The following is a 17092-nucleotide window of genomic DNA, read 5'->3' on the forward strand; positions in this document are numbered from 1 at the left end:
GACACCAAAATCTTGAACAAAATTTCTCATACAAATTTCCTACTTTGGTGCATATATGTATTTGGCCTTGGTTGTTGAATCTATTGTGGTTTATTGCTTGAAACCATTCTAAGAGACATCACCACCACTGAACTTGAATACAAATTTAGGTGTTGATTTCGAATCATTCATATCTTATTGGAAGTTAGAATCATTATAGCTTTCTAATTTTAATTGGAGTGGATTCGACTAATATCTGGTTTCAATACTCGGTGTAAAATAAATATCAGGTCGAGTAGATAACATACCATACATAATACTGTCAGTGGCATATTCAAATGGAATGTGAGTCATGGTTTCTATCACCTCGTCAGTCTTAGGGAACATAAACTTAGATAGAGTCACATCATATCACATTGAGATATATCTTCTCTTGAACTCCTCTATAGGGAATGTCATCATTATGTTGTCGATATAAATTGATTGGATGAGCCATAGAATCTTCTTTTATCTATCCCTATATATATGTGTAAGACCGAGCACTTGTCGTTTTACCAAAAGATATAGCTGGTGGAAATGGTGCAACTCAAATCTTTGAAATCGCACAACATCTCAAGCACCACGGTTCAATCACTCTATTAAGCATGGACAATTCCAACAATATCTATTATTAATACATAAAGACAATTCACCAATATCCTTCATGGATAAGTTACTAGCCAACCATATTTTAGTTGAATGCAACATATCTATATCATGCTCAATTAGTAGTTTGTTATCAACATAAAGTAATAGGAATGTCACTGTACTCCCACTAATATTCTTGTATACACATGGTTCCTCGAGATTTTTAACGAAGTCAAACTTTTCGATTGTCTTGTCAAATATAAGGTTCTAACTTTTTGATGCCAATTTGAGTCCATAGATGGATCTCTAACGTTTACATATCTTATTATCACTTCCTACTATTGTGAATCCTTCATGTTGAGACATGTAAATCTCCTCCTTAATGTGTTGTCTTCACATCCATCTGTCATAATTAATAGTCATACCAAGTTGTTATGGATAGCAATATCCTAATGAACGTGAACATTGTGGCTTGAGAAAATGTTTTCTCAAAGTCAATATCTTGTCTTTGAGTATGTCCTTTTGCTACCAATCTTGTTTTGAAGGTCATTACATTACCATCCGCCTCAAGTTTTCTTTTGTAAATCCATTTGCTTCCTATGGGAATAATTCCCTCAAGTAGGTCTATTAAGGATCATACATGGTTTGAATACATGGAGTCCATCCCTGATTGCATGGCTTCAAGCCATTTGGATAAATCCTCATCTAATAATGCTTTTTTTAAGTTTCTTATATCACATCCAGGAATGAGCTCATCTTGGTCCTCTTCAAGAGGCAGGTCCATCCTCTTAGGTTGTAACGTCTCAAAAATTTGAAGGTTCACGTAAACCACATGCATGCAAGTTATTAAATTTTGGTCGTATTTTATTAAATTGTTTTAAAGCATTAAATGCATGTTTATTTCATTAATCATGTGCTTAATTTTATTTATGCATTTTATGCATAATTCATGCATGATAAAATTTAATTAATAAAATTTTAAAAGTTCATGCACTATGATTTTAAAGTTTTATTTCGCGCACGAACGAGGAGAGGAGACCGGGAGAATTTTCAGGAAAATTATTTTAATTACATGATTTGTTTTTAAATATTAATTTAAGATGTTTTTAAGGGTATTTTTCAAAAATAGAATTTATTGGGTATTTTTATCGCATGATTTTTATTTTTAACGGTACGCGAATTTTATCGAATCGGGAGACTTTTTGAAGGTTCGGCTAATATTTTCAAAAATTTTTCAACACGAAATATTTTTCAGGAGTATGTTTAGATTTAATGGGCCAACTTTAAATCTCATTAAGCTTAAAATTCTTTTAAGTTTTTAATTAAATCATTTAAAGACCATTAGCTAGTTGATTAATAACTAATTAAGCTACCCTATACCCATTTAACCTGCCCACCAACCGACACCTCTTTATTCCAACTCTCCCCACTCTCATTATTTTAATTCAGCAGCTAGCCTCCCTTCAGCAACCATCGGCAATAGCATTTTCAGTTCAAGAAAATATCGGCCATAGCAATTCCTTCAAACAAATTGTCTCCGACGCTCGTTCTTCAATCTCCTCGCTTCTATAACATCTAAGGCACGCCTCGTACTTTTGTTTCTGCATCTTACTCGCTATATGTATGCTGTTATATGTTCATTAGTTTGAGGATTTCTCCACCCAACGCATAACATGGAGGTTCTTCGATTTTGGGTAAAATTCATGCATCTTTTGATTTATCATTCACGTTGTCTTCGATCTGTGCAAGGGCTGCTGTTTTCTTGTTGATTTAGGGACTGATCAAGAGGACAATAGGCAGCTTTAAGGTGTAGGGTCATGGCAGGGGCTGCTGGTTGAAGGGCCGAGTGAAGGAGGGTGGTCGCGTTTGTGCTTGGGGAAGGGGCTCGATCGTGTCTCTTGGTTCTTGCTGCTCGAGGGCCTTCTCCAGCCATGGACCAGACCCTGGTGGGTCTGAGTTGGGGTCTGGAATGGCTAGAACCAGGCTAGAGTTGGCGGAACGATCGATCTAGCCGAGATGAGATGGGTTGGGCGAGGTAGGAGTTTTTGAGGATTATCGGTTCTTAGCAGTTATCAGCGTGCATGGGGCTTGTTGTGTGGGTATGGTAGGTCCATTAGGGTCTGGTCTTGGTCCCTAGTAGGTTGGTTCGGGGCTGGTGTGGTCTGGTGCAAGCTGAGGAGCAATAGGATGCGGTGGGGTGCCTTGAGGGTTGGAGAAGAGAGATAGCAGATTTTCCAGCAGCCATTCAGGGGTCTGACCGATAGTTTAAGGGCCTAATTTTGAGATCTTTAGGACCTCTTGAAGGTTCATTAAGGGTGGTAAAAAGTTGGGAAAGTTTTGGTTAAGTTTCGGTTCGATTCGGTTGAAACCGGGATCCCGTCCAAGTTTTAAAACAATTCAGTTAAGTTATGAAATGAGCTCAAGTTTACGTCTAAGAATGCTTATAAATATGTTTTGGGATATTTTTAGAAGTTTGGTAAGGTTCGGATCAAAATAATGAGTTTTGGATTGGATTTAATCGTCGCACGAAACGTTAATTAAAGGATTAATTGAAACGCCTAGATTTAAGCTTAATAAAATTATGAGAAATTATATTTAAGCTCAAATAATTATTATAAGTCTAAGTTTTGAAATTGGGAATTTTATGCTAAGGTTTGGTTTAATTCGGGATTAAAACGCATTAATATGTTATAGTTAAAGATTAATTTAAAAGTCATAGATTTAAGCCAAATAAAAATATGGGAAAGTTCTTGTAAGCTTAAATAATTATTTGGGACGTGTTAGAGTTAATGGAATTAAGAAAATGTCAAAGAAGTGAAATTTTACGTCTATGGGCAAAATGGTAATTTTTGGGTTTCAGGGGCAAAATGGTCATTTTGCACCTGGGGTGAGATGTTGGTCCTGGCAGCGCCCTGAGCACATTTTATCACGTTTTAAATGGTTATGCATCATGTTTATGAATTTTTATGAAATTATAATAAATACGGTGCATGCTTGGTTTAAAGGAAAAATTAAGTATATGCATGATTTTATTAAGTGATGAATATGATGACACGTTTTGAAGGAAGTGATTTAGTTGTGACTAATACGATGACATGATGATATGATTGGAGATATCGTGAGGGAAAAGGCCCCAGAGGGAGCCCGTTTACGGGAGAAAACCCCAGAGGGAGCCCGACGATCGTATTTTCATTGACATGATATGATGATATGATAGGCTCGGGCTCAGTTGATGGGTGAGAGTGTCGCTGATGTTCCTCGCCATCGGGTACCGCGGTTACACGTAGATGGATCAATCGACTGACATGATGATACGAAAGTCACAGCTAATGAACGGAATTCAAATTAAGATTTTAACACGTATATGCTGATACGATGATACATGCTATTACCATGTTTTGACAGGTCACAGTTACGCATACGATATGATAATAGGATGAGACATGTTTTGACACGTTACGATTTTACACGACATGCTTATGTTCATGTTTTTAAGCTCATGAAATGTATGTTGATTATGTTATTTTTCACTGTTGTGTGCTACGTATATGTACTTGTTCTTACTGGTACAGATGTGTTGAGTCTTTAGACTCACTAGGCGTGTGTGATGCAGGTGAGCTTCATGATGAGGAGACTTGAGGTGCCGAACTCTGAGTAGGCAGACCTGGCGCGGTGACATGACCCGAGGACCACGTATTTTCCGCATAATGTTATATGATATTGAGAGGAGAGGAATATTTTCATACGTTGATTATTTTAAGATTTTTATACGTTTATGTTCACGTATGATTTTGGATGATGGTAGTTATTTTAAACTACATTAATTTTATTGCCAATTAAAAAGATTATTTTAAATGTTATTTTTAAATGCGAGTTTTATAAAAAAAAAATATTTCCGCGATTTTTCGCAGACGTTTCAGTTGGTATCAGAGCAAGGGTCCTGTATAGGGTTGTGCCACCACCAGTTTCTGCCGCTCAGTCTTCATGCCTCGAGTCTGTAAGCTTTTATGATTTAAATGTTTTAAATGATTTACTCTTATCATCTGCATGTTAACATGATTTACGTTTTATGATGATCTACCGTATATGTTTAACTACTTTTATGATTTAAGGATCTACTGTTTTAAAAACTAGATTAAATTGCATGTTGGTAACGTTTGGAATTGGATGTATCTAAGAATTCGAATATTGTGCTTTATGAGAGGTTGATAATGATTTGACTATATTGATCTTTAGGTTAGTAGTACTGATGTTCTATTATTTGGAATAATAAGTTAATCTTGAAATTTATAAATGCTTTTGGGACTTCTAGAATTTCTAAGAAATTACTGATGGTTCGTGGTTGCTAGCTGAATTAATTTTTGAGGATTCCATGTAAGGATTAATGATTCGAATACTACGACGATTTTTAGAAATATAAAAATGTAGAATTTATTTAGGATACATGCTCTATCTGTTTGGACTTAAGGATTGAATTGCATGAATTGAGAATTTTAATGACCTAATTGTAATAATCAATAATTGAGGACCTAGTGTAAAAAAAATAAAATTCTAAGGAACTATTTTCAAACTTACCGAATTTTGGGATTAAATTTCAAGTTTCGAGAATTTTAAAGATTAAAGAGGCTAAATCGAAAATTTTATGGGGACCAAGAATGCAAATTTAGAAGAGTTGTAGGGACAAAAATGTAATTTTTGAGAACTTTAAGTGCCAAATTGCAAATTTCGAAAAATTTTGAGGATTTAATTTGAACTTTGAGGAACACTTAGGTTGAATGAATAATTTTTTGAGGTTATGATAATTGATTTCGGGTTTAATAAACTTAAAATTTCTGAAATTTATGTACGAGAAACCTATAAAGTGGGATTAGGAACGCCAAGAACTTATGGATAATTGTTGGATTCTTGAGATTTAGGACAAACGGATAATATTCAAGGAAAGTAAGAACTAATTTTGCAATTTTTAAGAAATTTGGGGGATTTGTTTGGCAGTAAGTGAAAAGCAAATGGTTTAAATGACCGGAATTTTTGATGATTTAGATTTGAAGGGATATTTGGAACCTTGAGATATTTGGGTTATAATGTTATAAGAAATGGTAATCAAGGACATTGAGGATGAATCAATCTTGTGCTTAAAAAAAAATTAAATGTTAGTGAAATAATGTGGTGGAAAATTAAGAATTTAAAGTGATGACAATTTAAGGTGAAGTTGATCAGTTAGTTAAGTTATAAGAGTAGACATAGAGTTAACAAAATTTTGGGTGAAAAAAAAATTAAAATAAAATAAAATAAAAGAGAATTAGTGGTGTTCAACATAAGTTACCAGTGAACGAATATTAAGATTTTTACCGAGTAAGAAATCTAAAATCTTGATATGGGGATTCTAGAACTCTATGGGTTATAAGTGAAGTTGATTTATTAAAGTTAGTCTAATGCTACCATGAGATAACTTATTAAGTTTTATACGTTAATATTAATTAAGCATTAGAGATACGTAAAAGTGCGATTTTCGTTTCGAGGTGAAAATCTAAGAGTCTTAGGCCTCAACTATATTGTAATTGGGAAGAGAATAATTTAAGCATGCAACTGATGTGAGAAGGGTTTTACTAATTAGGTAGAAGATCATTATTGTATAATTGGGTTTTATGGATGAATGTTATTCGAGGTTTAAGATTTGCAACAATTTTACATCCGGGATGTACTTGTAAACAGTAAGTTATGAAAGTTTGGTACCGTAAGATAAAGATTCGATTCAAGTATCTTAGGCTAATATTATTATGGGGTTGAAATAAAGTTTAAATTTTGAGTGTATTATCGAGGATATGAATCGATCAGTAAATTTTGGTGCTAAGGATTCTTAGGTGAACTGCATAAATACAAATGTAATAGATCAATGAACATTATGGGTACAATATAAGAAAAGTAAGATGCAATAAAATTCAGATCTGTCATTTCTAATATTGAGAAGTTTAAGAAATGTTGAAATTTGAGGTTATAGAAAAATGGAACTAGGTTATCATGGGTCGTTATAAGTTGAGTTTCACAAACGAGGATTTAGAAGGCAGCGTTATTAGGATTGAGGAGACATAAGGACATCTTAAGATTTATTATTTTATCATAGTAGCGCCGCGGAAGCGTAGACAATTGATATACTAGAACTAAGTTTAAACTTTGTGATTATCAAGGATAAGCGAATTTCGGGGACGAAATTCAATTTAAGGAGGGTAGATTGTAACGTCTCAAAAATTTGAAGGTTCACGTAAACCACATGCATGCAAGTTATTAAATTTTGGTCGTATTTTATTAAATTGTTTTAAAGCATTAAATGCATGTTTATTTTATTAATCATGTTCTTAATTTTATTTATGCATTTTATGCATAATTCATGCATGATAAAATTTAATTAATAAAATTTTAAAAGTTCATGCACTATGATTTTTAAGTTTTATTTCGCGCACGAACGGGGAGAGGAGACCGGGAGAATTTTCAGAAAAATTATTTTAATTACAAGATTTGTTTTTAAATATTAATTTAAGATGTTTTTAAGGGTATTTTTCAAAAATAGAATTTATTGGGTATTTTTATCCGCATGATTTTTATTTTTAATGGTACGCGAATTTTATCGAATCGGGAAACTTTTTGAAGGTTCGGCTAATATTTTCAAAAACTTTTCAACGCGAAATATTTTTCAGGAGTATGTTTAGATTTAATGGTTCAACTTTTAATCTCGTTAGGCTTAAAATTCTTTTAAGTTTTTAATTAAATCATTTAAAGACCATTAGCTAGTTGATTAATAACTAATTAAGCTACCCTATACCCATTTAACCTCCCCACCAACCGACACCTCTTTATTCCAACTCTCCCCACTCTCATTATTTTAATTCAGCAGCTTGCCTCCCTTCAGCGACCATCGGCCATAGCATTTTCAATTCAAGAAAATATCGGCCATAGCAATTCCTTCAAACAAATTGTCTCCGACGCTCGTTCTTCGATCTCCTCGCTTCTATAACATCTAAGGCACGCATCGTACTTTTGTTTCTGCATCTTACTCGCTATATGTATGCTGTTATATGTTCATTAGTTTGAGGATTTCTCGATCCAACGCATAACATGGAGGTTCTTCGATTTTGGGTAAAATTCATGCATCTTTTGATTTATCATTCACGTTGTCTTCGATCTGTGCAAGGGCTGCTGTTTTCTTGTTGATTTAGGGACTGATCAAGAGGACAATAGGCAGCTTTAAGGTGTAGGGTCATGGCAGGGGCTGCTGGTTGAAGGGCCGAGTGAAGGAGGGTGGTCGCGTTTGTGCTTGGGGAAGGGGCTCGATCGTGTCTCGTGGTTCTTGCTGCTCGAGGGCCTTCTCCAGCCGTGGACCAGACCCTGGTGGGTCTGAGTTGGGGTCTGGAATGGCTAGAACCAGGCTGGAGTTGGCGGAACGATCGATCTAGCCGAGATGAGATGGGTTGGGCGAGGTAGGAGTTTTTGAGGATTATCGGTTCTTAGCAGTTATCAGCGTGCATGGGGCTTGTTGTGTGGGTATGGTAGGTCCATTAGGGTCTGGTCTTTGTCCCTAGTAGGTTGGTTCGGGGCTGGTGTGGGCTGGTGCAAGCTGAGGAGCACTAGGATGCGGTGGGGTGCCTTGCGGGTTGGAGAAGAGAGATAGCAGATTTTCCAGCAGCCATTCAGGGGTCTGACCGATAGTTTAAGGGCCTAATTTTGAGATCTTTAGGACCTCTTGGAGGTTCATTAAGGGTGGTAAAAAGCTGGGAAAGTTTTGGTTAAGTTTCGGTTCGATTCGGGTTGAAATCGGGACCCGTCCAAGTTTTAAAACAATTCGGTTAAGTTTTGAAATGAGCTCAAGTTTACGTCTAGGAATGCTTATAAATATGTTTTTGGATATTTTTAGGAGTTTGGTAAGGTTCGGATCAAATAATGAGTTTTGGATTTATGCGGGATTTAATCGTCGCACGAAACGTTAATTAAAGGATTAATTGAAACGCCTAGATTTATGCTTAATAAAATTATGAGAAATTATATTTAAGCTCAAATAATTATTATAAGTCTAAGTTTTGAAATTGGGAATTTTATGCTAAGGTTTGGTTTAATTCGGGATTAAAACGCATTAATATGTTATAGTTAAAGATTAATTTAAAAGTCATAGATTTAAGCCAAATAAAAATATGGGAAAGTTCTTGTAAGCTTAAATAATTATTTGAGACGTGTTAGAGTTAATGGAATTAAGAAAATGTCAAAGAAGTGAAATTTTACGTCTATGGGCAAAATGATAATTTTTGGGTTTCAGGGACAAAATGGTCATTTTGCACCTGGGGTGAGATGTTGATCCTGGCAGCGTCCTGAGCACATTTTATCACGTTTTAAATGGTTATGCATCATGTTTATGAATTTTTATGAAATTATAATAAATACGGTGCATGCTTGGTTTAAAGGAAAAATTAAGTATATGCATGATTTTATTAAGTGATGAATATGATGACACGTTTTGAAGGAAGTGATTTAGTTGTGACTAATACGATGACATGATGATATGATTGGAGATATCGTGAGGGAAAAGGCCCCAGAGGAAGCCCGTTTACGGGAGAAAGCCCCAGAGGGAGCCCGACGATCGTATTTCCATTGACATGATATGATGATATGATAGGCTCGGGCTCAGTTGACGGGTGAGAGTGTCGCTGATGTCCCCCACCGCCGGGTACCGCGGTTACACGTAGATGGATCAATCGACTGACACGATGACACGATGATACGAAAGTCACAGCTAATGAACGGAATTCAAATTAAGATTTTAACACGTATATGCTGATACGATGATACATGCTATTACCATGTTTTGACAGGTCACAGTTACGCATACGATATGATAATAGGATGAGACATGTTTTGACACGTTACGATTTTACACGACATGCATATGTTCATGTTTTTAAGCTTATGAAATGTATGTTGATTATGTTATTTTTCATTGTTGTGTGCTACGTATATGTACTTATTATTACTGGTACAGGTGTGTTGAGTCTTTAGACTCACTAGGCGTGTGTGATGTAGGTGAGCTTTATGATGAGGAGACTTGAGGTGCCGAACTCTGAGTAGGCAGACCTGGCCCGGTGGCATGACCCGAGGACCACATATTTTCTGCATAATGTTTTATGATATTGAGAGGAGAGGAATATTTTCATACGTTGATGATTTTAAGATTTTTATACGTTTATGTTCACGTATGATTTTGGATGATGGTAGTTATTTTAAACTACATTAATTTTATTGCCAATTAAAAAGATTATTTTAAATGTTATTTTTAAATGTGAGTTTTATAAAAAATATATATATATATATTTCCGCGATTTTTCGCAGACGTTTCATAGGTGGTCTTGAAACTCTTTCAGATCTCCTAAGTGGTTGTGTCTCTTCAGCTAGATGTTGGGTGTGGGTTCTACTATTTTAGATGTTTCTCATATCTCCTCGAATTCTATCATTCCACATTTTCTATCTGATAAAAACTTTTTCTTAAAAAATGTGGCATTTCTTGAAACAAACATATTTGCTTCATTAGGATCATAGAAATAATATATCTGACGAAATTATTTAGATATCCCACAAAATAGCTCAAATTGGCTCTACTATCTAGTATTTTTCTCACTGTATTCTTCACATAAGCAGTTAATCTCCATATACTTAAGAAAGAATATTTGGAAGGTTTTTTAATTCATATCTCATATGGTGTTTTATCAACTACCTTTGTATGGGCTGGTTCAACAACATTATAGTCTCAAACGCAAATCCCCAAAAATATGACGGCAATTTATTGAATCCAATCGTAGATCGAACCATATCCTCAATGTTCAATTACGACATTCTGAAACACCATTCAACTGGAGTATGGCTGGTGAGGTCCACTATGAAAGAATCTCATTCACTTATCATTGCCAAAACACTTATGACCAATATACTTTCTTATGTCCAGACTTCTTGTAGTGAAACAAACATGTTCTAAGTTAGTAGGCTTTGTGGGCCTTTTAAGTAGTTTTCAGATCACGTTTTTTATTGTGTTTGTCAAGGACCGAGTGTGATAGTGCCTTGGAATGCATTTCGAACACTATATTCTCCAATGAGCTGCAATAGCTCGTGTTCTAAGAATGTTAACACCGATGAATTAAATCGAGTTTGGTTTAAAACCAAGCGGAAGAAACTCGAAGTAATCCTTCGTGAAGAAGACTGTTATATTAGAAAACAATTTAACTCATGTAAACTGAATAACTGAAAAATGGTAGATTAGTTTTTGCATTCATCAGTTCAGTTATGGTGACAGATGAACTGATGGATACTCTAACGAATCCAAACAGTTTGAAAGCAACAGTTAATCAGTTAAATACACAAGATGTGTTTATGGATGTTCGAAGACTTCAACTGCTTCTACGTCACCCCTTTTACCTCCACGGGTAGGATCCACTAGAAGACTTTGATCTATACAACAGTTGTACAAACCCACTCAGCTAGGACTTACACTACTGCCTTAACTGAACTCCTAGCTACGACTGAATTCAGCACCTTCCAGCTAACACTTCTTTAACGTCTATGTGTCAATGACTACATACACAAGTTTAATGTCTTTGTGCAAGACTGTATTTGAGTGATGGTGGGAGTGATTGTGTGTGAGAACTGAACAAGGATATTCTCACACACTGAGGGAAATAAATTTATAAACTAAGCTGATATGACTGTTAAGAATTCCCTCTGGGCTGATTACTTCTGAAAGCTGATGTGCAATGAGCGTGTCCTTTTTCTCTCGTATTTTCGTTTAAGCTTCTTTTCTCTCAATGTCTCTATTGAATCTTCACTGATCTTCTCTTTATATAGACGAGAAAGCTGGTCGTACAGTGAGACTCAATTATTATATCTGTTGCATCTTGAATTCGTTTCTTGGACTTTGTGTCTCTACTTTTCGACTGCCCTTCTGAAATGTTTTGTCTTTAATGCTCTGATGCAACGTCCATTTATTGTCCTTTGACTAGACAATTGATTTGTACCTTTGTGTAAAGCTGGATTCAAATAGAGAGAGTTTGTCTTGATCTACAACTGAAAGATTCTGACTGATGCTTCAAACTAGTCAGATGAACTGATCTTCAGTTGGGTTGGTGAAATCAGTTGACTCGTCAGTTGAACTGATTTCACTCTCGTTCAGTTGACTGATCAGCTGGGTTTCTTCATCAGTTGAACACTCTTTCGGCTGGCCAGGCTTTTGAGGTTCTCCTGCTGAACGACCTATCAACTGGACTGCTCAATTGACGTAACAGTTAGACTGATTCAGTTTGTGACTGATCCTAGCTTCTGCACACTAAGGTAGATTATTAGTAACACAAAATAAAAAGTTTTGTTAACATCAAAATCAAGATTGGGAACTTGAAAAGTTCCAATAGTTTGTTTTTCTTCATATGTGCATAACGATACTTTCCTTTATTTTGAAGCGCCTTTTTTGTTCCAAATAAAGAGACTGTCAAACGACGAATAAGTGATAATAAGACGATTTCATCATGGAACTCAGTGATAATCATCGATACCGGCTCTAATACCTTCTTAATAATCTCAATCATATGTATACCACTCTCATGACTGAGCCTTATCATGTATGTGTGTGGTCATAAGCCATTTGAAAGTAGTGTGGTCATGAGCTCCTTCATTGAAATGTGCATTATTGTACGAGTTTCAGCATCATGCAACTCTTTCATGTGCATTCGAATGTCTTATCTTGCATGCTATAGTCTCACCATATCACATGCTTCGCCAGTTCAGAAAGTATGGCATCAGTGTCTCATTTTCTCCGAATTCAAAAGAATTTTTCTTAACCAATCTTGAAAAATACAGTTCGATTAGCTTGTTTTAATGGAGAATAACATAAATGGATATGTGAAGAAATCATAAATATACTTAAAATGAAACAGATTATCATTACCGACTATTTTAAATATTTTATAAGACAGAAAATATGCTTTTTTATTTTTAGGAATTATCCTCCCACTATTTTAACATTTTCACCTCCCTCTAATTAAAATAGAAATCCACACTACAAGAAAAAACCAAAACAACAACGAACATACGACAACGGTTTTTACTAAAACCATTGTCGTATGCTTTTTAACAACGGTTTTAGTGAAAATCGTTGTCGTATGTGCATTTTTTAAGCAAAATACAATAGTTTTATAAAAACCGTTGTCTTTCGGGGGCAAAAGACAACGGTTTTATAAAAACCGTTGTCTTTTGCGGGTAAAAGACAACGGTTTTATAAAAACCGTTGTCTTTTGCGGGTCAAAGACAACGGTTTTTAGGGTCAATAACAACGGTTCTATAAAACCGTTGTCTTTGAGTTTGTTTTTTTTGGACAATCGACAATGGTTTTAGAGCGTATTTTTTGGACAAATAACAACGGTTTGGAGAAACTGTTGTCATATTTAGCGATGATTTTGATGAAATCGTCGCTAAAATTAGCGACCATTACAGTAAACCCGTCGTTAATTTTAAAATAGCGACGGTTTTTCTTAAACTGTCGCTAAATTTAGCGACAGTTTTAAGTAAAACTGTCGCATGTTTTAAATTATCGACGGTTTATCCTAAACCATCGCTATATATAGTGACGGTTTATGTAGCGACAGTTGTAAACAAAACTGTCGCAAATTTAAAATATGCGACGGTTTTGCAATTACAGTCGCTAATTGTCTTTAAATATCGGCACTTTCACACCACTTCATACTTAAAACTTTTCTCTTTTACACGATTTTAGTTTCGATTTGGGGTAAATTTTTTCACTTTAATTTTTGGTAAATTTTTAAGTGTTAGTTAAGTTCATAAATATTGTTAGCATAGTCAAATTGTGAGTTTTTTAGATTTGTTAAATTTTTAAAAGCAATTTTTTTATTTTACTGAAAATATTAACGACGGAAATCATGAAAAATTCGTCGCTAATATTAACCACGGAAATCATGAAATAGCTAAAACATGAAATAAGTTAATTAGCGACGATTTGAATAAATCCGTCGCTAATTTTATTTGCCGTCGCAAATTGTAACTACAACAACGGTGAAAAACCGTTGTCTTTGAGTGAACCCTTTAACCACAGGGGCTTTAACAACGTTTTTTCAGGACATACAACCGTTGTCGTATGTCTTTTTTCTTGTAGTGCTAATTTTTTTAAGGAGTACGCAAGGCCCAATTGCAAAACTTTGATCCCGAATAATATCAGTCAATCACAATTTTCAAAAGATAGAGCCAAATTGCAACCACTTGCAACCCTAACGTATTTTACCTCATGTTTGATGAGAGCCCAATAAGATGATGTCCTTTCTCTTCATGTGTCGAGCTCGACCCATGAATGTTGAACCCTAGTGGACGGACGCCATGAGATCCCCCAATAATATGAACCGATAGTTATGAGAGTTCCACATAGTTCACATCAAGTATGTCAATGAAAGTCACAGCTTTCCCGACATCCATGTCTCCCCAATAATATGAGCCAGACGTTGTCCGCAAGTAGCGTTCATAATGCAACAACCATTGATTGAAGGCAAGGAAAATTAAAGCTCAGTTAAATTTTTCTTTTATGGGATTGATATAAATTTTTTGAATTTTATCCAAAATGATGGATTTTAATTTAGAAAATTTGTCTCATCATTGATTTTAAAATCTTGTGTCATGTTTGTTTATGTGTTTATCGGATTCATGTAACTCCTGTTATTATATTAATAATAACGCACATAATGATTATTTAGAATATATCACATGAATTATAAATAATAATGATGATCGATAACCGATAGCTAATTGATCCATGTGAGCCAAATATGAATCAAAGTCCATAACCAAGGTAAATGTAGAGATGCAATACAATATTACATTAACTTTCAATATTTATATTTATTCAATATTGAAAACTCTTTGAGGATATGAGTCCACCACCTTCAAATCTTGATTTCTCACTAAATCTAAAATTTACATTAAATTTTCATTATGTAGTGTGATACAAATTTAAGGGTGGAAACGGACCAAAAACTATGTTCACTTTAAATAATGATTAATTAATTAAAAATTACAACATGTAAAATATCCTAACATACACATAGAAAATTGTGGTAATGGCTCTTGATAATTGTTTTACAATAATATCAAATATTATATTAAAACTATAATATCACATATTATCATAAAAGCATGTTTCTTGTAAAATTTTCACTGACTGACTTAATGAAAAATAAATAAATAAATTGAATAAACATATTTACTCAATTATCCAATTAATTTATCAATAATAATTTCTTAAAAACATTTTTTAAGCATAAATGTTTAATAATATAATAGTTAATTATTTATTTTATAGGAAAATCTATAATTTTATCAAAAATTTATTCCAATGATAAATTCGACCATTTTTTCATAAAATATCAACTTAGCCCAAAATTTTTGAAAATTCCAGAAAATTGCCCCTAGGCCAAAAATAATTCGAGTCCAAAGACGGTTTGGTTGTCCGAGACTTTCTCAAGTGATCTGCCCGTCTACCCACCCACTGCCCGAATAAATCGGGTTGCCGCCTCTCTGCATAGGGCAATACGCTGCCCTGCCCATAATAAAAAAATTATTTAAAACTGATGTCTGTTCTACGCAGCATACTGCTTGTGCTGGGTAGCGCTGCCCCTGCCCAGAATTGTTCAGAGCAGATAAAAATAGTTTTTTTATTTTTTTAAAAATAAAATTTTTAGGTGCTGCAATTTCTAAAATATTTTCTTAAGCAGTTGTAAATAAATTATTCAACATAATTCAAACAATAAAAAATAAAAAATCATAAGATTAAGAAACCTTAGCTCCGATACCATTGTTGGAGTATCATTTCTCGTATCCAAAATGCAGCAGAAGTCTTAAAATTTTCTTTTGACGTTCAAAAGGATTTTTGAATATCGTATGATTTATAAACTATTCATAAGGCATTTAAATTTAATTTATTTTTTTTTAATAACACTGAACATCAAACCAGTCTGAGATTAATGGAGTTGATCCTTTCTTGTAAATCCCTATGAACGATCTACTAGAATCAAATACCTTCTTCAATCTCCTGAATCAGGTCCACGATCAGGTGATTTGTTCCACATGTAGATTGAACAAGAAATCCACACGAAATTTGCGTCGAGATTTAGATCTCCGGATTTCAAAAAACCGATGTTATGGCGGCGGTCATTTGGAGGTTCAACCATGAGTTCTCCAAAATGGAAAATGGTTGAAAAATTCTTGTGCAAGGGAGAGATAAAATATTTACTCGATTTTCTTGATATGTTTATTGTATGTATATGTGTTATGTATATTATCTCGTTGATAACATATATACAAATACTATATTTCTATTATTCTAAGATTCTAATCTTATTAGGATTTTATAATTTTATTATTTTAAAATTCTTATATTATATCTTTATATATGTGTATATATTTATTTATATATCTTATATACATATATATTTATATATACATACATACATATATAAAATTAAATAACTATTATTTGATTATTTTATTAATCTAGAATATTCCATAAAAATCTTGTTCATAATAGTCATCACTACTAATTTATTATTTAATTAATATATTCTAAATTCACTAAATAAATAATTGTAAACTCAGCATAAACCGATCGACTATCAGACAACGCTGATAAATCGATGATACAAATCTTGTTCATATAATGAAAAATTAAAATTTCGCCGATATTTTTCACTAATCCAGTTTTTGCAGCTGTCGGTTTTGTGAACTCCTTCACTAAAACTGATAGTTCCATTCTCCTTACTTAATTAGTGGTTAAGCTAAATTCCACAATTTCTAATAATAGAATCCAATTATAAACTTTTTTATAAGCAATCTGATTGATCTCCATAAAACTACGATCGTCAAATTCAACTCATTGAATTCGACTATCTCAATGAAAACACAAAATTCAATACTTGTGTGACTCTCAATGGTTCAGAGAGACAGCTGACGGTGTGTTCACAACTTCATGTGATTCAAAACGACATTTATTCTTATTCGGGATCACCCTAATTAGCTCCATTCTTTTCATCAACCCCTTGATAAAATACGTCAGAACTCAAATCTGATTACACCCATCGGATAATGGTAAGAGCTTTTAGTAGCATTGCCTCATAAATTCTTAGGTATCACTGATAGTGCTTGCAATAACCTTAAGTAATGGTTAGCGTACAATACGGTCCCTTCAACTTATATTTTCCGATCGAATTTTTAACCATTGGTATATCGAGAATTTCAAATGAATTCGAGAACAATGTGATGTATCTTGGAGTAATAATAGTGACATGATATATGAAACTGAGGAAACACTTTCCAAAATGCACATGCATTAGTCTGACTATAGGTTCTTTGTACTATTAACTCATCAGATTACATAAGATATCTTCACCTTTAGGTGAGCGGTGAATCATAT

At 34.1% G+C, this 17092-nt stretch overlaps 1 long non-coding RNA gene across 1 annotated transcript; it reads left to right on the plus strand.

Moving 5' to 3' along the window:
• The first annotated feature begins 1937 nt into the window (after positions 1–1937).
• Positions 1938–4466, plus strand: LOC142551082 (uncharacterized). Its single transcript, XR_012821473.1, has 2 exons — positions 1938–2186; positions 4220–4466. It is a non-coding gene; the product is annotated as an uncharacterized LOC142551082 (long non-coding RNA).
• The last annotated feature ends 12626 nt before the right edge of the window (positions 4467–17092 follow it).

The sequence above is a fragment of the Primulina tabacum genome, chromosome 7 (genome assembly GCF_025594145.1).
Source record: "Primulina tabacum isolate GXHZ01 chromosome 7, ASM2559414v2, whole genome shotgun sequence".
NCBI classification, from domain to species: domain Eukaryota; kingdom Viridiplantae; phylum Streptophyta; class Magnoliopsida; order Lamiales; family Gesneriaceae; genus Primulina; species Primulina tabacum.